Source organism: Macaca thibetana, chromosome 4 (genome assembly GCF_024542745.1).
Source record: "Macaca thibetana thibetana isolate TM-01 chromosome 4, ASM2454274v1, whole genome shotgun sequence".
In the NCBI taxonomy this organism is placed as follows: domain Eukaryota; kingdom Metazoa; phylum Chordata; class Mammalia; order Primates; family Cercopithecidae; genus Macaca; species Macaca thibetana.
The window spans coordinates 25775347-25796172 of NC_065581.1; the positions used below are offsets into that span (position 1 = coordinate 25775347).

Here is a 20826-nt window from a genome sequence, read left to right on the forward strand (position 1 = left end):
GGTGAAGGAGTGCAGGCCTGTACAGAAAGCACATGGTGAGACAGGAAGCTGGGAGGGGGAGAGGAGGTGCCAGGTTTTTTAAAACAAGTAGTTCTTGTAGGAATGAACTCACTCACTCCTGAGGAAGAGCTTTAATTTCACTAGGGATTCACCCTTACGACACAAGCACCTCCTGCAAGTGGACCCAACATTGGGATTAAATTTCAATATTAGATTTGGAGGGAACAGACATCTAAACCATAGCAGAAGGAAAGAGGCAAGAAAGTAGCTGCAAAAGCATATGGGCTCAAATAAGGAGTTAAAAATAAACATGTTTAAGATTGTGAGAAGCTGCTAGCTGACAGAAAAGTTGCATATGCAAAAAACACAACAGACTACTGGAAAGTTCCTGAGAAGGTTGTGACAAGGGAGGAATTTTGTGACCTGAAGCCCGTTAGGAGAATGATGATAAATGGTGTGAGGACAGCTCCTGCCTTTTCACCCGATGGCCCAAGATGGTGTCTTTATCTGCTCGTGCAAGATCCAGGGAGGGTCTTATTTTTATATCTTTCTTCTTAGTTGGAAGAGAGGCAGTAAGTGGAGAAAGAAAAATGTCTGAAGTGCTCTTGTCAGACCAGAGGAGAGAGGCCCTGCAGGTTTCCTGGCAGGGCTGTAGCCACGCTGTTCCTCAGCTGCTTCATTTATGACAGTTTCCTCTACATAGTCTGAATACAAACTCCTAAAGTTCAGGAACCATGACATTCATTATTTTGTAACATCGTTAACACAAAGAACAACAGTATCATATACAGTAAGTGCCAGTAAATGCTATTGAATCACAGTATGAATCAACGAATGAACAGTTCTAGAGTGGTGGGAGAACAGTTAGGGGAGAAATGGATAGGAAGAAAAAGTACCAGATTTTTCTTTAATTCTATTTGTTTTCTGAGCATCGAGTCATCTAAACCTATGGATTATCTTTCTTCATTTGGAATTAAGATGTTAAAGTCTGGGTCTGCTCCATATCATTTCTCCAGCAGTCACCAAGCCAACCCCAGGCTCTCATCAGTGACAATTAAAATACTGCCCACCAGGGCACAACAAGATCACTTGCTTGTTTCTGAGCCACCCAATGTCTGCATTTATTCATCTCTTTTCCTTCCCCGGATCCTATTCTTTCTTTCTTATCTGTCACTTTCAGTTATTTCTGAAAATGAGTTACATTTCTCCCTGGGCCCACCAACGAGGGAGGTGACTTGTGCTGTTTCCTCTAAAATGGGCCATCCTTAAATTATGGAAATCTCCTAAAATTTTGCACTAGCTCACACATCTACAATGAGAAAGAATAAAAGTTGAAAACTGTGGAAAAGTCTTTCATGAAGCCTTAGAATAAAATTTTATCTTGTGTGTGTTTATTGGTTTAACAATCATTTATAAAGCAACTGATGCAGAGAGGAAGACTGAGATAAATCACCACCCCCATTTAAAATTCAGATATATTACATGTTACAAACAATACATGTTTAAAAACGATGCACACAGGGTATGTGGGAGGGTAAAACCAGCCCCTAGGACTCTTCCTACCACCTTCTTCCTGGTGCTAGTGACTGCCCCTCAGCCTTAGCCTTGTGTGCTGGTCCTTCTTCCCTTCAATAAGGAAGTTGTCCCAGGCTCTGCAAGTGCTCTATTTCACACTAAGTTTTGTAAAAAAAGAAAAAAATAGTGCACACAAATATCATTGGTGAGTCCTTGTACCCAGAGGACATAAGAAAGCTTTTAAACATTTCAAAAAGATGGTCTCGTGTATTATATTTTTCTCAAGTTGTCTTCCTTGCCTCAGTGATAGGTTATCCTAAGCATTTTTTCACACTTCTCTCCTCTGGACATAAAAATAAATATGGCTGTCTGTGCAAGTTTATCATCCTTCCTCTTCCCTATTCTCAAAAATCTTTATGTAAAAGATCCAAACAACTCCAAAATTTTGCTAGGTCCAGGCACACAGTATGAAACCATCCATCAGTTGTTCTGTATCTATGTTGTATCCTGAAAACAAAACAAATCCAAACGAAGCAAAAAAACACAGGGCATACCAGTGGGGTTTGACACTCAAGTAGTTTGATACTGCCTCTCTCCCTAATAAGAATGTATTTTATCCACAGCAATAATAAGGCATACCTTTTGTACTGTTACCAAATTCTCATTCTTTGTAAACCAACTTGTTATTAAGAAAATGAAAATAAATCCCCCCTTTGTGGTCCTGCACCCACCACATACTCTTTTTTTATGAACCCTACCCAAAAGTGTCACTAGTCCTTTCAAAGAACAATTGCTGTCTTCTGTGTTAACTGGGATAGTGACCTCTAGCAAGTTGGGCTGAAACTGGGCTTTACCTGGTTAGTAGGTGTCCAGATTAACTCCTCCGAAGTCATATTCTCCAAAACCTGAAAAGAGGGAGTGGCCAAGGTTCTAAACTGAGGTGTCAATCCAGGGGCCTATCTGGAGTAACAGTGAGAAAGGCACACACGATCTTTCCTTTGTATTGAAAATTTTTTCCTCCATTTTGTATTTGAAGTTTTATTAGTTATTAAAACAAGGCATCCATACAAATAGACATTTTCTGGGTTTTCCAGTGGAAACAGCTGCTTACATTGCCTAATAACTGTCTAAACATGCTGCAGATGTTTCCACATGTTAGCTGAATATATGTATTCCCTTCACATAGGCAATCACGATGCATCTTATCCTAGGGAGACAATATGTGTTGCTATAAAGGAATACTTGAGTCAGGGTAATTTATAAAGAAAAGAAGTTTATTTTGGCTCATGGTTCTGCAGTCTGTACAAGAAGCATGATGCCAGCGTCTGCTTCTGGTGAGGGCCTCAGGAATCTTCCAATCACGGCAGAAGGTGAAAGGGGAGTCAGTGCATCACATGGTGAGAGCTGGGGCAATAGAGAGAGGGATGGGAGGTACCACACACTGTTATACAACCATATTCTCTCCTGAACTCAGAGTGAGAACTCACTCATTATCCAAAGGACAGCACCAAGCTATCATGAGGGATCTGCACCCATGACCTGAACACCTCATACTATGCCCCACTTTCAAAATTAGGAATTACATTTCAACATGAGATTTGGAGAAGACAAACATCCAAACCATACCTTACAGATATTGTTCAGGATGTCATAAAAAACCAGTCATACGGCTCTAAAACAGTTCAGGTTACATAAAAGTTAAAGTCTCAAGAGAGTGTAGATGAAGAAAGGCTTTGTAAGAATTTTAAAATGCGTGTTTTCTCTCTAAGATCAGGAACAAGACAAAGATGTCTACTCTAGCCACTTCTCAACATTATGCTAGAGGTTCTATACAGGGTAATTAGGCAAGAGAAAGAAATAAAAGGAATCTAGATTGGAAAAACAGAAATAAAACTATATTTCACAAATGATATAATCTTGCTTAAGAAATCCTAAGAAATCTACTAAACATATTAGAACTAATGAGTTTAGCAAAGCTGCAGGACACAAGATCAATATACAAAAGTCAATTACATTTCTATACACTTGCAATGAGCCATTCAAAAATGAAACTAAGACAACAATTCCATTTCAAGTAGCATAAAAAATAATGAAATACTTATAAATAAGTTTAACAAAAAAAGTACAAAACTTATATTTGAAAACCTCAAAATATTGTAGGAAGAAATTAAAGAAGAATGAAAAAACCATCTCAAAATGAATCAAAGACCTAAATGTAAGAGCTAAAACAATACAACCCTTGGAAGAAAATTTAGGGAACATCTTCATGACCTTTGAGTTGGCATTGATTACTTCTATATGACAACAAAGCCACAAGCAATAAAAGAAAAAATAAATAAATTAGACTTCATAAAAATTAAAAACTTTGCTTCAAACTTTGCATCAAAGCACATTAACAAGAAAGTAAAAAGACAACCTATAAAATGGGGGAAACAATTTGCAAATCACAATCTGATAAGGGTCTAGTATTTAGAATATCCAATACACTCTTATAACCCAACATCAAAAGACAAATAATTAAAATGTGGGCAGATACACTGAATATATATATTTCTGTAAAAAATAGAAGAATGGCCAATAAGCACATGAAAAGATGTTCAACGTAATTACTTATTAGAGAAAAGCAAATCAAAACCATAATGAGATATCACTTCACATTCACTGAGATGGCTACTGAAAAAAAAAGAAATACGTGTTGATGAGGATGTGGAGAATTGGAATTCTTCTACATTGCTGGTGAGAATGTAAAATAGTCTGATGCTGTGGAGAAGAGTTTGGCAGTCCCTCAAAACGTTAAACATAGAATTGCCATATGACCAGCAACTCCACTTCTTGGTATATACCCCACAAAATCGAAACATACCTTCACATAATAACTTGTACACACAAAAGCACATAGTAGTCTATTCACAACAGCCAAAAGGTGTAAACAGCTCAAATGCTCCTCAGTGGATTAGTGTATAAACAAAATGTAGCATAGCCATACAGTCAAATACTACTGGGCCACAAAAAAAAGAATGAAGTATTGCTACATGCTATGACGTGAGTGAACTTTGAAAACATGTCAAGTGAAACAGGCCAGTCACAGACATATTACATAATTTCATTTATATGAAAAGTACAGAATTAGGTAAATCAATATAGACAAATTGTATCAATGGTTGCTTAGAGCCTAGTCCGTGTTCAGGTGGGCCCATGGGTCAGCTGTTGGCTTTCCTGAGGAATCTGGGCGTGAGGGGCTCTGACTTTCCACTGGAGGAACAGGGCAGAAAGACAGTGACCACTGCATTTGGAGTGGACGGGACCACGCCATTTTGTTGGACCAGAGGCTACATGCGTTCCTGTGGATTTAGAACGCATTTCCTGTGGATTAGATGCAGGTCACAGAGGAGTGATAGCCAGCCCCCAGGGACCACCTAGAAGGGAGAAGTGATATCCACAAAGGGAGATTTGTGTGGAGTGGATCTGGGACGCCAAGGGAGATGGGCAGCTGGAAAAACCAAGTGCATTTCCTGCCTTGTCAGCCTCTTACGCATGAAGAAAAGGGTCTGCTTTCAACACCTACCAGCCCAGGGAGCATGAGGGCAACTGACAATGGGGCCAAACAAACCAGAAATTTCCATGCCTGCTTCCCCTCCTTTCTCTCCTGGTTACACCTCAGGAGGGGTCAGAGGTGGAGTCAGCATCTTAGCGGATGAGGAGAAAAGCCAGACGAAAGAAATTGCTCACACCCCTCTCCCTGAAGGAAAAGGTCTGCCTGCAGCTTTGTCCCAGCTGGAGACACAGGGAAGGAGTCTCGTATGTGAATGACAATTGACTAGCTAAATTCTATATTGAAATAAGTATTTTCAGTTATCTAACTGGGAATGTGTGCTTGCTATTTAAAGTGACCACAGTACTTTTTATTACCTAAGAGGGCTTAACAAGGAAATAAATAAATAAATAAGAGTGTGGGGTATAGTGGGGGTGGGATAACCTAGAGTTTTAAAATTCTTTCTTCACTGAGCAGGTTTAAAGGGAAAAGGTAAACCCTTTGCATCCTCACTTAATTTTCTGAATTTGTTTAAAAGTTATTGGAGGCTAGGTGCAGTGGCTCACACCTGAAATTCCAGCACTTTAGGAGGCCAAGGTGGATGCATTGCTTGAGCCCAGGAGTTCAAGACCAGCCTGGGAAACATAGCAAAACCCCGTCTCTGCTTTAAAAAACAAAAACAGTTATTGGGATAGGGTAGGGAAACAATAAGCAAGGTAGGCTGCCTCGCTGCAGGGTCAGATTAAGAACAATGATGCCCTAAATACAGACAAACCATGTTGCCCCCTCGAAACCATCCCTATGAACTTTACAAAATTAATCAGAGAAGAAGGGAGGGGGAGAAATGAAAATAACCAGGCTTGCAGCACATCCAGCATTAATCACGAGGTCAGCTTATTCTCTCATGCTTTCTCATAGTTGTTTGTTGCCTACTGCCTCAAAACCACGTAGACCTTGTCAAAAGATTATAGTTTCCCTTAACTGCTCTGGAGATAACAACTTAAGCATTGTGAAACGTTAAGTTTTCTATCTGAGTTATTCTTTCAGGTCCTGCCTATCAGTGAAACTACTGTGTCAGCTGGTCTATAGGACCCCACAGGGTGCTGGCTCACCAAAGAATACATCCTGATGACTTCATCCACCTTACCCTGACCACTCAGTAACCTCAGTTTTCTAGCCCTTGCCCTCCAAGACTCCCTTAAAAATCCCAGCACAAGAGTCTTGGGGGAAAAGGAGTTTCCTCTGGAAATGGAGATCCCTCTGAGGATTTTCCCAATCTCCTTGCTTGGTCACTCTGTATTCATTAAATTCTTTCTCTACTGCAAAACCTACCTGCTGAGTGCATTAGTTTGTTACTGAGTAGTGGAAATATGAATCTGGTGGTTCTGTGACACCCTTGGCCCTTCCATTTCTTAAAATAAAGAGCTTAAGTGTTCCTTAAACAAATCAGCTGATGAGTTAAATGCTAGCCAGACCCAGTCAGCTTTCAGGAAGGCAAAACCCTCAGAGCATGAGACAGAAACAAATGCTATATCTGATACCACCTTCAAATCAAACTTTTAAACTTTAGTCACTCACCATGCCAAAGAGCACATTTGAAAAAATTTTAGATTAAATCTAAACAGCAAATAAAGACAATTTAAACCATGTTACTAACATCATATGACCAGTGAAAGACTTAAGGGCATGACAGCTGGGGGAAAGTTCTGTGGTGCCCTCTTCTCTTGGTGCCCTAAACACAAGCTTATTTTGCTTAATGGCTAGCCTGGGGATACTCCAGCAGGACACAGTGTGGGGAGCCACAGTGGCCCAGTGAGAGGTGTCAGAGCCTGTGCAGGGTGAGGATTGTGTTGATGCAGGAGGACAGCCTGGCATAGAATGCTGAAGCCTGACCAAGTGCAGAGGGTGTCTGAGCTGGGTGACAGCCTGGCCCACTGAAGTGGGTTGAGGAAAGCTTCTAAGCAAAGTTGTGCAACTCAGCAAAGATGTCAGTGTCCAACAGAGATGAGGAAGGTTGCCTTGGTCCGGGAGGTGTGGCCTGTGGCAGGGAATCAGAGCACGGGCAGGAAAGGAGGGCATCCACAAGGGGGCATCAGAATGAGAGGTGTAGGCCTGGGAAAGGAATGAGAAGGATGTCTGGAAATGGGATGATGGTGGCATACCAGGGGATTGACAGAGTAAATACAAACATTAAGACTAATAGGAGCTCACTGCTGGAAAAGAAAGTTAAAAATATGTAAAAGTAGAAAACTCGAAGAAACTCTGTGTTGGATTGGAATGGAAGTACTGGTGTAAATTCATAGGTATCCATAGAAAGATAAGTAAGTAGGTAGGTAGGTAGGTAGATATGTATGTATACACATATAGTCCCTAACTGTCTACCTAGCGGACCTGAGAGCAGAGGCCCCAGAAGCCATGAACACATCTACCACTGAGATCTTGGTTTCTAAATACGATTCTCAAACATTAAGAGGAACTAGAGCTTCTTAGAGTGAGGGCTGATTTTAGGGCATGGTCAGGGAAAAACTCAAGATGACTCTGGAATATTGTTTCATGCCACAAAGTAAGAAAGTGCTCAAAGAATGATGAAGAACCTCCAACTGGCCAAAATTGAGATAAATTGAGCATCAAAGTAAACAAAAATAGTAATATATTATACATCATTAAATAAAGCAGATAATTATGAGCTTTACTAAAATAAATGTGAATAAATTGAAAGTCTGATGTAGGATGAAATATTTACGTAGTTCCAGAGTATGTAAATATTTACATATTTCCAAATTAACAAACTATTTGTTAATTTCAATGTGAGAAGGAGTAACTTTGCAGAGGCAAAACCTGATAGGCCCCACCTTAATTAAATGAAGAGCCAGAAATGGTACATATCAGCATCATATGACTCCTGGTATAATGACCTGAGAAGGACACAGGGACATCTTTGTGGTATCCCTAACCTGAATTTAATCATGTGAAAACATCAAAGAAACCTACACTGAGGAAATTCTACAAGATAGCCTGTACTCTTCAATCATGTTATCAAAGTCAAGGAAAGACTAAGAACAATTCTAGAGTTAAAGAAACTAAAGAGACATGGCAACTAAATGCAACATGAGATTCTGAAGTGAATCTTTTGGCCAAAAAGAATATCACTGATACAACTGATGAAATGTGAATGAGGTCTCAGAATTACATGGTAGAAATGTATCAGCATTAGTTACATGATGTTAACGGTTGTTTTGTGGTAAAGTAGAAAAATGTCCTTGTTTGTAGGATACCCTAAACTGTGTGAGTGGTGTGGAGATGATGGTAAGGGCATCATGCTAGCAACTTACCCTCAAATGGTTAAGGAAAAAAAGCTCTTTGTGCTCCTCTTAAAAACTTTACTGTACCTTCAGATTTTTTTCAAGTTAAACAAATAGTGAAGGTAGGAGATAGACAATAGAATCGCATTTTGATCACATCCCTTAAGTCATCTTTGTTCAACTCAATGGTTATAATGTTAACAATACTCCATCAGGGTAATTGGTAAACATCTGATTTAATACCCCAATAGATTAATAAAGCCCAGATCCATGGGTCTGGAAGATGGTGGAGAAGCTCTCACTCCTATTTATGTTCTGTCCACAACATTATTCACTCAAAGAATTCAGTCCAAGGAAAGCTTTGCTTCCCTCAAAGCAATGTTGTTGATATGTTTTTATTAGACAAAGAGCTTGTATTTTATTTTTTAATTGCATTTTCCATTTTATTTTTGATACTAAGAAGTTCAGAACTAAATATAATGCTCCATTGTCCCATCAAACTAATCCCAAGATCCTTGTAATACTTTATTTGATCTAAAAAGTTTTAATGTCAGGAATGGAGGTCTGGTTTTAATATTAAAAGTATATTTTACTAATAAATCACAACAAAGAAAAATATGCAATCATCTGAATAGAAGTTACAAACACATTTAACAAAACTCAATTTCTATTCTTGGTTTTTGATTTTCAATCTAAAAAAGAACAAAAAGACAATTCATTAACATAATTAAATGCCTATTTTAAATTAGCAGCCAATTTATTATTTAAGAATATGCCTAGAGGCTGTGCAATTAAAGCCATAAAGAATAAAGGAATCCCAATATTAGCCCATTATTATTTTTATTTGCAGATGAAGAGGATCATCTACTCCAAAACACAAGAATCTATTATTCAAAACTATACTAACGAGATAGCTTAGCAATAGTTTTTTCAGTTAAAAAATTAAATATATTCAAATGATATCTTTCCAACATTCCTGAAATACAATGAATAAAAATCAAATTCAGAAAATATAAGAAAACAACTTTAAGTTTTGTAAGAAATGCATAGGGAATGCAGGAAGCAAACTAATACTCGACTGAGGAAAACCTTAAGCCAAGTTCAGCAGTGGCAGTCTTATTATGCTCTTATATCAATATTATTGAGTACTATTGATATTGAATATTGATATTGAGTACTCTTATAACTACCAGCTTCTCCCCGGTTAATTTGTTGCAATTCAGTGCAACTCTGAAAACACTGCTATAGGTATTTTTAAATATGGTCCACTGATTATAAACTTTTCCGGAAGAATAAACAGCTGATACTAGAAAGTAATACTTTCAAAAGTGAAAATGATGTGTTTTTTGACCTGCCTGATATTTACATATATTAAAATTTAGACCACTGAATATATTGTATAATAGGTCTAGTAACAGATATTAAACTAAATATTAAGTCCAGAAATAGACATAAATATATAGAGATTTCTTTTACTAAAAGTTGGTATCTTAAGTCAGAGAGGAAAATGCAAATTATTTTTTAAAAAACAACGTTGGTAAAATTCAAACACTTGGAAAACAAACCCAAATCTTCACTTAAGCCATGCAATAAAAGTCTACAAATGAACTAGACTATAAATTGTCTAGAAGGAAACATTCACTCTTCTTTCTCTCCTTTTTGGCTCTGTGTGAGCTCACACCTTCTGGATGACTCCAAAGCCACTGAATACTTTAATTGGTTAACACAGAAAATTTTAAAGGCCTGCAGGAAGTTAAAATACTATCACAGTCCTGAAATTCTTTCCTGCCCATTGCCCATGTGGCTGTGATGATGTCTGAAGGAGAAATAGGTCTGTGAAGTGACTGAGTCCACTTGCAGGTGCAAAGGTGGAGGGAACATTTCCTACTACTCACATGGCTTCATTCTCTGTCTCTGCCTTCAAGGAATAGAACTGTACAGTCCATTTCTCTTTACAGACCCAAACACATTCACCTAAATCTACTGTTAAAAATCTATTTATATAGTGAACAATTGTGAATCCTTCAAGCCAGTTCTTCAAGATGGATCCCAGATGGCTAACTGGGCCTAAGTTTAAAATACAGCCAAGAAGCGATTTTCTGACCAGGTAGGAGTCACACAAATACTCTCAGTTCCCTGAAAACCTGCATCGTTTTATATTTGGGACTTCCAGCATTCGCCTGAACCAACCAATCAGAGCTCAGCAGCCTCAGTCAATCAGTCAGGGTTCAGCTGTATTGACCAACCAGAACTCACTTTTGTCAACCAATCAGAAATCATCTACACTCACCAATCACAACTAAACATGTTTCAATCTTTTATATACATAAATGAACCTGATTAAAAACCTAGGTGGGGCCTGACACGATGACTCACGCCTATAATCCCAGCACTTTGGTAGGCCAAGGCAGGTGAATCACTTGAGGTGAGGAGTTCGAGACCAGTCTGGGCAACATGGTGAAATCCCTGTCTCTACTAAAAATACAAAAACTAGCCAGGCGTGGTGGCAGGCACCTGTAATGCCATCTACTCGCGAAACAGGCGAAGGTTGCAGTGAGCTGAGATCCTGCCACTGCACTCCAGCTTGAGCAACAGATCAAGACTCTGTCTCCAAAAAAACAAAACCTGGGCAGGAGGGAATCTTTGCTATAAAAACAGACTGGCTTGGCGTGGTGGCTCAGTCTTAAATCTCAAACCTTTGAGAGACCAAGATAGGGGACTGCTTGAGGCTGAAAGTTTGTGACCAGCCTGGGAAACATACAAGATCCCATTTCTATCTAAATAATATATTTTTAAAAAAAATTAGAAGGGCGTGATGGCGTTTGCCTATAGTCCCAGCTACTCAGGAGGTTGAGGTGGGAGGATCACTTGAGCCCGGAAATTAAAGGCTGCAATGAGCTGTGATGGTATCAATGTACTCCAGCCTGGGTAACAGAGCAAGACTCTGTCTCAAAAACAAAACAAAACAGAAAACTGAGCCTTCCCTTCGTTCTCTGGAATCCGCCTTCGTTTTGTACCCTGGGTTTCCTCTCCGCAGTTTGCAAACTGTTCACCAGAATAAAGTCTCTTTCCTCCAAATTTCTATTCAGAAAACTTTTGTTCACATTCTTGGCATCAAAAGTGAGATTTGAAGTCCTGTCCTGAAACAAACCATCGGTGGTGTGTGCCTGCAAGAGCCCCTTGAACTCAGTTGTCTTCTCAGTGTTGCCAGAGGGGAGAGAACGGTTGGGTAAGTCCTCTCAAATTCAGACCTCCCACGCTTTGGTTGAAGTCTCCGAGACTGTTCTTTCCCTGTAGGCCCCTCCATCTGGACTCCAGAGAGGACTTATTACCTGTGGCCCCAGTTCGGAGGAGGGGGACAGTTTCCTAGCCTTAGTAATTCCCTCTATCCAGACCCCAGAGGGGACATTCCCTTTGGCCCCGGGTTTAGTGGGGGATCTTTCCAATTTCAACCAGTTTCCTCCATCCAGACCCCCGACAGGACATTCCCTGTTGGCTCCAGGTTTGCTGGGGGCTTTTCAAGTTGCCTGGCTCTGACCATCCAACTCTAGAGGAGACTTTCCCAACTGGCCCTGGGTTTTGTTAGGACTTGGCCTATCTGTAAGGTTTTGTGGGGATGCTGGCACTATGGGTACTGGAAGGGATGACTTCATCACGTCGGTGCAATGGGTAGCCCGTGTTGTAAGTTTTTCCCGGCTGATCAGCCGCTTCTTGGGACTCCAGCTGGTTTTATAAGCAAAAATTATGGTACAATGAGTTGTAATTGGCTAGGTCTCTGAACAAAAATTACCCACGATAAGCTCTAATTTTGTTGGCCAAAATAGGACTCTTTTGAAATTCTGAAACGTGACTATCTGTGCACACAAAGAAAAAGCGAACCTCTCAGAGACAATGGGAAGCCTTTATCAATTGGCACTTTAAAAGTTGTAAACAGAATCAAGAGGGTACCATTGCCTTTCTTACAGAAAATAATTCCAAATTGAGTCAGTGCCTTAATTAAATGTAAAGTGAGATTAGCACTTCCGAGACTGGAACTAAAACTGCAAAAAATCCTCTGGAAAAACTTTATTCCACTGGGCCCCCTTTCCTGTCGGTCTGCCTGTCTTCTGCACCTTTTCTTTTTTTTTTTTTAAACACCTCTGCTTTATCTTTCATTCCTTCCTTCCTCTTTTACTTGTTCACCTGGTTATTTGGAAAAGTTTCTAAATTTTCTCTTGGACTCATTACGTGTTTTCATTGCATGTTTTCTTGTCAAATCTTGTCATGTGTTCCTGTGATTTTGTGTTGCTTAAGCATTCATTTTTTGTATGCCTGTAACACAACCAGACAACTTCTTGGAGAAGCTTGAGTTTTCCCTTTGCTTGAGATGTACATTTCCTACCCCCTATTTTCTCTAAATTTTGATAAGGGCTTCAGCCATGTGGAACAGATAAATTTCAACCTGTTCCACTTACAGAGATGCAATTTGAATCCAACTGTCCGTTTAAACTAATGAGTTTTACCTGATTCATGGCTAGAGTTTTAAAATTAAAGCTACACAGTCTTTGTTTTTGCCTGTATTTTTGTGCATATGTTTGTATGTGTCTGTTTGTATGTTGTCTACAGTACCAAATTGGCTTATAACTAAATGAGTAATCATAAATTAAGCAAATAAGGCCAAATATTTTCCAAGTTCATGTGACTTAGTAATCTTCTGATGAATGGGGCTAATCTAAAATGGTTGGTTTGATGGACATGGCTGTGTTTTCTGAGTTATCAACAAAATAGGCATGTATTTAACTTTGAGATTCTTACTTTTATGACACTTGGATGGCAGGCAGTAATGTAAAATTGGTTGATAGAAAATTTAGCTTGAGATGATGGCTAGATTTGTCTGATATCTCGTGATATTTTCCAGGCATAATTATTAAGAATGAATGGTTAGGGTAGATGTGCATCGGATAAAAGTTTGTAAATGAACTTTTGATAATGGTTATGTTTTATAATATGTTTCCTTGGGAAGGTTTCTCAAATCGGTTTGGTAACTATACCCTTAGAGTTTTGCTAAGCCAAATTAAATGACGGATGTTCATTGAATGTCTGGATCATTTCCAGATAAAATACCATGCTGAGACTCTGGTTGCTGAATCTGAGTTGAGGCTCAGATGCTTTTGGCTTCTTATTTCAGAGGAATAAAATTATTTGGTTTAAAGAGTTGCTCTGTTAGAAAACCCATGATCTGGACATGGTAAAATGTGTATTCATGGATTACTGGTATGTGATTGATAGTTAAAAGTTGCTTACTTCCTAGGTTTTCACTGAAATTAGAGTTGCTAAGAGTTAACATTGTAATTAATGTGTGTGATTAAACTACTAATGAAGAGAAAGACAATTCTGTCTCCAATTGTATGAGGAGAATACAATGTATTTTTGGTGAGGAAGTTTAAAGGAAAAAAATAACTATATAGGAAAGAATTTTGTTTGGTAAATTTTTGTCTTAGAGTAAAATGAGTGGTTATTTAAGAAAGAAGAAGTATAGAACAAAGCAGAAATTTCAAGCATTTCATAAATAGTCTAAGTAAGTCTTAAGGTTTATGAAAACACAGTTTATAAAAGGAATTTTCTCTGTGATCAGATTGCCTATGATTGGAAGCAAATCTTTTATGGGTTTTTCTAGGGATTGAACTTTGATGTTAAAAACACAGTGACACAGAACTTAAAAACTTGGTCCCCTGTGTTAGAACAAGGCTTTCTGAAAATATTAATTTGCTCTCAGTAAAATTGCAAGAAGGTTTGATTTTAATTATGAAATCTGTTTAACGGCCATCCTCTAAACTACAAACAGTTTCTATTCCTGTCACATTTCTTCCTGATAACTGTCTAGTTTCTTTAATTTCAGGTTCTTCCTTCTTTTGACCCTGAAAAAGGTATATCTCTTATTTGGCTGTTGTCATGACTCTCCAACCTTTTCATCAGTTCCTGTAACTTCTTCTGGTTACAATCGTGCTGTTATGGACTGATGCTAAAGAGTTTATTTTGAAGGTCTAGAACAGCAGTGTTTTACCCTTGTACAACTTATTTTGGCTTGGCTTTTCTTGATATGCCTGAATTATTTCATGTAACCAGGACATCCCATGCTGTTTCTAAGAGCAACACATTCCTCTGCTCAAAGTACTAGTTTTCTTGTTTACATTCCTCTATAATATAGTATACTTTCATAGTCCTGGAAACATTCTTCTTGTGCCTGATTAAATTTAAGTGCCCTTTTTTAAAGTCAGGTTTAACACCCAAGTTATCTAAATAGGTTTTCTGTAAGGAGAAGCAATCATGTTACAGCAGGTTTTTTTCTTTGCCTTTTAGGTAACTGACCAAGGAAACAAAAATTGTGGGTTTTACCAAAATAAGTTCCAATGCTTCATGTTGTCCTTACTAGATTTTTGATTACTTAGGAAAATTGAGCTTTAAAAGGATTAAGGTTTTTACATCCATGGAACTTTCTCTGTTGCTTTTGAAGTCTATTGATTATCACTCCAGTTAGATGAATAAATATTATCTCATCATGACCTATGATTCTGTTTCAAGTACCTTGAAACTTTTGATATCTTTGGTGGGTTTCCTCAGCATCAAAATCCTAAATTAAGTCTTTTTGATCTTGTAGACATAGTAAATAATTAGGCTTGTAAATCATAGAGAAACATTGTCAAAAAAAGAAATGTTCAACTTTCTTTAACTTATAGTTGTGTAAATGTGTTATTAAAATATGTTCCAAAACTGTATGAGATTCCTAAAATTCTGGTTTGTCATGGTATGTGTTATCATTCACGATTATCATTATTATGCTAAATGGTAGTATGCCACAGAAATACCCAGATTCCTTTGTCAATTGTAAACTCCCATCAGATCTTTGACCATGGCTGTTTGGGGATTTTGTCATTCACAGTTAATGTTTTAAATTCTTTGGAGCTCGGCACAGTGGCTCACACCTGTAATCCCAACACAAGCTGAGGCTGGAAGATCACTTGAGCCCAGGTGTTTGAGACCAGCCTGGGCAACAAAGTGAGACCCTGTCTCTACAAAAAATACAAAAAATTAACTGGGCATGTTGGTGCAGGCCTATTGTCCCAGCTACTTGGGAGGTTGAGCTGGGAGGATTGCGTGAGCCCTGGGAGGTCAAAGCTGCAGTGAGCCATGATCTCGCCACTGCACTGCAACCTGGGTAACAGAGGGAGACCCTGTCTCAAAACTAAAAAAAAAAATAAATAATAAAAATAAATTATTCTTTGGTAGCATTTTCAATTGGCTTTAGTTCAGAATTGCTTTTCGTGAAACTTAATCAAGATCAAGCAAAACAAATTACCTGAAATTAAATAACTGATAAGGATAATTTTTAATGACTTTTACTTAAAACATTGTTGGTTCTTTACTTATATGTTTTGTTTTTCATATTCAAGGAAATTTTCTTTCATCAGCTATCTATAGTTTTCATTAATTTGGTAAAATATTCTTTTTTGAACAAAAGAGGAAGCATTTGCTTTTACTCTCTACTTGATTCTTTCAAAACTCAGAAACTGTGAGTATTCTGGTTTCATTTATCTGAGTTTAATAAAATTTTCTCCCTCTTTATAAATAGTATACAATTGGAAACATTAGTTTTATTACCAAAGTTTTAACTGAAATGTCATATTTAAGAATGTACATAAATACTTGGCTTCAAGAGTTACCAGCCTTACAGTGAATGAGTAAATGTTCCTGGCAGGCCCAAGAACTCTAAGATTGTAAGTAAAATCTAAATCCTAGCTTGGTTTGACTTCCTAGCCTCAAGAGGTTCTAAAATCTGAGGTTTTCTGTATGATTAATGTGGAGAGAAAATGTTATGCTTCTAAGTAAAACTAAAGTATACCTGTTATTAGCCCTGTGTATTGTTTTCAAGTTCTTGCTGTCTGCCTGTAGAATACAGTAGATATTTTACCCTAATTTCCTCCAATATTTGGCTAAAACTAAATCCCAATAAAGTCCCCTGGCACTCTTCCTCCAATCAAGGAATGCTCTGGGACATTCAGGGGATTTCTCCTTCTTAAAATTAACTGGCTAGAGGAATTATATATCAGAATTGGGGACAAACTAGTTAGAGCACTGGCCAACACTGGGGCTGCTCCATCTATCCTTAGCCTTGGCATGCTCTCAATGTCCCCTTCCTGTAGTTCTGAACTCATTCAGATGGCTGGGCTGAGCCTATCATGGTCCCTAAATCTTTGCCTATCCCCTTCCAACTAAGACCCTTTACTGGCAGTCATTGTTTTTCAATTGTCCCATTGGCCTCTCTATACCTCCTAGGAAGAGGCTTAGAAACCTACTAGACCCGTATTTCTTTCTCTCAAAGAGAGGAAATAATGTTTGAGCTATCCTCACCAGGAGACTTTGCCACAGAAACAGCTTTTACTCCAATTACCATCTGTGTAGTTAACCTCACAATGCTATCCATCCTGCTCTCCAGGAGCTGCCTGAGAGTCTTAGGCCACAATCCAATACTGATGTTGGTCACACACATTCAGCACCTCTGATCAAGATTCAGGTAAACCATAATAAGCCCCTCCCCAGTGTTAAGCTATACACCCTGAATCTGAGGCCCAGGCTCGTATATAGACCATAATGGACAGCCTTATATGAAAGAAACTTGTCCTTTGCACCAGGCTTTACAATACTCCTATTGTCTGCATCTGTAAACCCAACAGTAGAGGATAGCAATCTTTCCAGTATCTTAGGGCTATCAATAACATAGTCATTCCTCAACACCCAGTAGTTCCTGACTAGGCCAATACTTTTTAGCTATTGACCTTTGTAGTGCCTTCTTCAGTATACTGGTACATCCTGATAGCCAGTACCTTTCCCACGGGTTTCCAAGTCTGTCAGTTTGATCATCCACTCTGTTATTACCTAAGACTAGCACTTGGTTTGACCACATTCTCTCCTCTCTCTCGCCTGTAAATGGGTCTTTGAATTTTCATGACCTCTTAGGAAATTGTGTTCCCACAAAGGCTATGTTTTTGGCTCCAGTTACCATAGTCAAGAATTTTCCTATCCCTGTCTCAGGACATGAACAAATGCAGGCATTTGCTTTCTGGATCAAATCATTGCTCCCATCACAATTATTAAAATCCCTAGAAGCATCATTATCGCATCCCAAGTGTAAAATAGCTCTATCAATAATTGATGGCTACCCTGATGACAAGCCCTCAGATTATAAAAATGACAGTGTGGACACTCTCAAGGATGTATTTTACCTGGGAAGGCTGACCCTAATGAAGGAGCTAGATTAGGAAGGTTTTTGGGATCCTGGTTTGGACTAGGTTCTGCCTGGAATGAATATATGAAGAGAAACTTTTCTTGCACTGTTTACAGAATTGCCCACTCCAGTGCCTGAGCAATAAGGGCATAACAGATCCCGAGACTCCCTTGCTCATGTGGTCCTAGACAATCACATTACTTTAGACTATCTTCTCACTGCACAAGATGGTGTTTGGGCTGTCACTAACACTTTCATCTGCACCTGGGCAAATACTTCCAGTCAGGCTGCATTCGAAACATCCAAGATCCTCAAATCTTTGAAAAGCACATCTTCATAAAGCCTACTGGCTGGAATGACTGGTGAAATTTCCAATTTCTAGATCTTTCCAGCCAGCTTCCCTCAGGATAGGATCCCTCCTGTGCTCTATTTACAAGTGTTAATGATCTTCCACATATTTGGGGTATACATTTGACTCCCCTTTGAAATTATTCTAGCCTGTTTTAACAACTGTCTGCAAAAGACCCCCATCAGGATCATGCTGACCCAACATCCTTCATTTGCATAGAGGAACTGGATGAGAACCTGAGCAGGAACCTTTGCTATAAAACCAGAGCCTTCCTTTTGATCTCTGAAACATTTCAATTTAATGTGGACAAAATCCTACGCCATCCTCCTCCTTGTCAACACTTCCAATCTCAGTAATAAACACTCTTCAGTTGATAAAGCCAAAATCTAGGTCCTATCTTTGTTTCTTCTCTTTCTGCATAGTTCACAATCTCCCTGCCTTGTCTGGCCTGCTCTACCTCCAGAACTCATCTGAATCTGGCTGCTTCTCACCATATCCCCTGCCTACATCATAGTCTGCATGGCCAACATCTCTCACTTGAACCTCTGAAACAGCCTCTGTCCTGGTCTCCCTGCATCTACTCTTGTTTTCCTAAAGTCCTTTCCCTAGAAGGTGGCAAAAATGATCTTTATAAATCATTGATCAGGAAAGTGACTCGTCTCAAAAGTATCCAACGGATTTGATTATAGATAGAACTGGATGCAAACCAAGCTTTTGCCATGACCTGGAAGCACTACATTAACCACTTAACCTCAACCACCTACACAGTTTATCTCTCTTTACTCACAAGATTCCAACCACGCTGCCCTTCATTCTCGCTCTTAGGAATACTGAGCTCACTCCCATCCCAGATTACTTTTCTTGGTTATTTTTTATGCTTGGAATACTCTTTCCCAGAGTATGTAAATTCACAGACCCTAGACTAAGAATCCCTGCTTTCTGATACTCATTCAGACAGTAAAGAAAAGCATTTAAGCACTTTTACAGGTGCTGGGATAGAACCTGTCCCAGGGTTCAAGTGAGAACAAATTTTGCCCAGTAGGTGACATTTGTGTTGAGACTTCAGTGATGCGAAAGAGGCACATTATTGTTCATCCTTGGAATCACTGACCTCCAGCAAAAACAGCCCTCCTGAAGATGCTCTATCATGTTACCCTATTTCATGTTCTTTTTAGTATATCAGTGCATGGAATTATCCTGTTTAAATATAGCTATTTGTTTCCCCCTATCAAAACGTGAAGCTCTTTTAGGCACTGAAGTCCTGACGATGTTGCTCACTGCTCTATCCCAGCACCTACAAAAGTGCTTAAATACGTTTATTTACTGTCTGAATGAATACTAGATAGCAAGGATTCTTAATCTAGGATCTATGCATTTACATAGAGAAAAATTACATTTTTATTTCCTTAACATTTGACTAAAATTTAACATTTCCTTCCATTATGAATGTAGGCAATACATCACAACAGTGGTCATACTGAGGACTTAAATATCAATAAAAATCACAGGTATTTTCCTATGACATTACAATTGTGAACCATGAAAGAACAAATCCTTCAAGTTGGATGCTGATTGGCTAAATGGGCTTAAAATCAAAATAGAGCAAGGCAGTCATTTGTTGACTAGAGGTCACACATGCACTTTGAGTTTTTACAAGACCCACACACCTTCTAAATTAATAGCTTAGTTCATAGCTGCTTGTTCCTGTTTATATGCCTGAACCAACAAATAGACTGTGGCCTGTGTTGACAAATCAGAATTCAGCAAGTGTCAACCTCTCAGAACCAAGCAAATCTGAATCATGCATGTGCCTAAGTGGACCTGAGTGGGAACCTGGGAGGGAACTTTCTCTATAAATGATAAACTCTCTTTTTGTTCTTTAGGCTGCACCTTAAATCTGTCTCTCCCTAGTTCACAAACTGTTCGCTGGGATAGCCTCTTTCCTCTAAATTTCTTTTCAGAGAACTTTTATTCAGACAATGATTACTAATATCTCAAAATACTTTGTTTTGTTCAATATTATTTTAAAACTAAAGCACTAATAATAATCATGTTATCATAAACATGCTTTTTAGTATCTTGATAACTATTTCAACATAATTAGTCTCCTTTAGAATCCTCCACATTATTTTCTGAGTTGTGGTTTATTACACAAAAGAGATTGAGAAGCCCTGCTGTAAAGGAACTACCACAAGCAAAATGTATGCCCCTTATTCATCTATTGTCCCTGGGATCCACTGAAATAAATTTAAAGAAACAAAAATAGAACATTACAAAACCTAGAGAACTACCTCATACCCAAATCAACAAGGACTATTAGCTATAATAAATTCAGAATACTGAGGGCCAAAAAAAAGGGTGACATTGGAAATCAGCTCACAGCTGTCTACTAAACTCACGATCTCGGTACATTCAGAGGGAAGACAGAGGTGGAAACAGCAGTTCCAGGACTGTGAAGCGACTTCCTCCTGGGTAAGGCTGGGTAGGAGGCAGGGCATCTGGGAATCAATGGACCTTTGCAATCCTGGTGCGCCAGGCACATTGGCAATGGCTTCTAGGCTACAGGAGAAACGCAAGGCCATGATTCTGCCTTTTCTTATTTTCTTCCAACCTCTAAAATTACAAGGCAAAGTTGTAAGGTAACCAGCTTTGCAGCAATGTGTCAGTTTGAGAATGGCAGGTAAAATACTGCTGATTCCACAAACAAAATGTCTGTGTGCTGCTGAATGACTGACAGCCCTGAGGATACAGGTTGTTGAAGAAACAACCATCAGCACAGCAACACAAACAGCAAGGCCCAGAATACCTCCTGCACTATGGCACTATTCATACTGGTGTTCCCAGAGCCCCTCTGCCATTTAGCCTA

At 38.8% G+C, this 20826-nt stretch overlaps 1 protein-coding gene across 7 annotated transcripts in view; it reads right to left on the bottom strand.

Annotated features, from left to right (window-relative positions):
* Window positions 1-20826, bottom strand: part of SLC17A1 (solute carrier family 17 member 1) — a 63250-nt gene that overhangs the window by 7611 nt on the left and 34813 nt on the right. Inside the window, exon 12 of one of the 7 annotated variants that reach the window (XM_050788225.1) lies at window positions 24-2420. The exons of 2 other annotated variants lie outside the window; for them this stretch is intronic. The gene's annotated coding sequence lies outside the window, so the exon portion shown is untranslated. Of the gene's footprint in view, window positions 1-23; window positions 2421-2446; window positions 2920-3643; window positions 9042-14620; window positions 20520-20826 lie in introns of those variants that run through there. 4 more of the 7 variants (XM_050788223.1, XM_050788230.1, XM_050788229.1 and 1 more) reach the window with 4 other exon arrangements.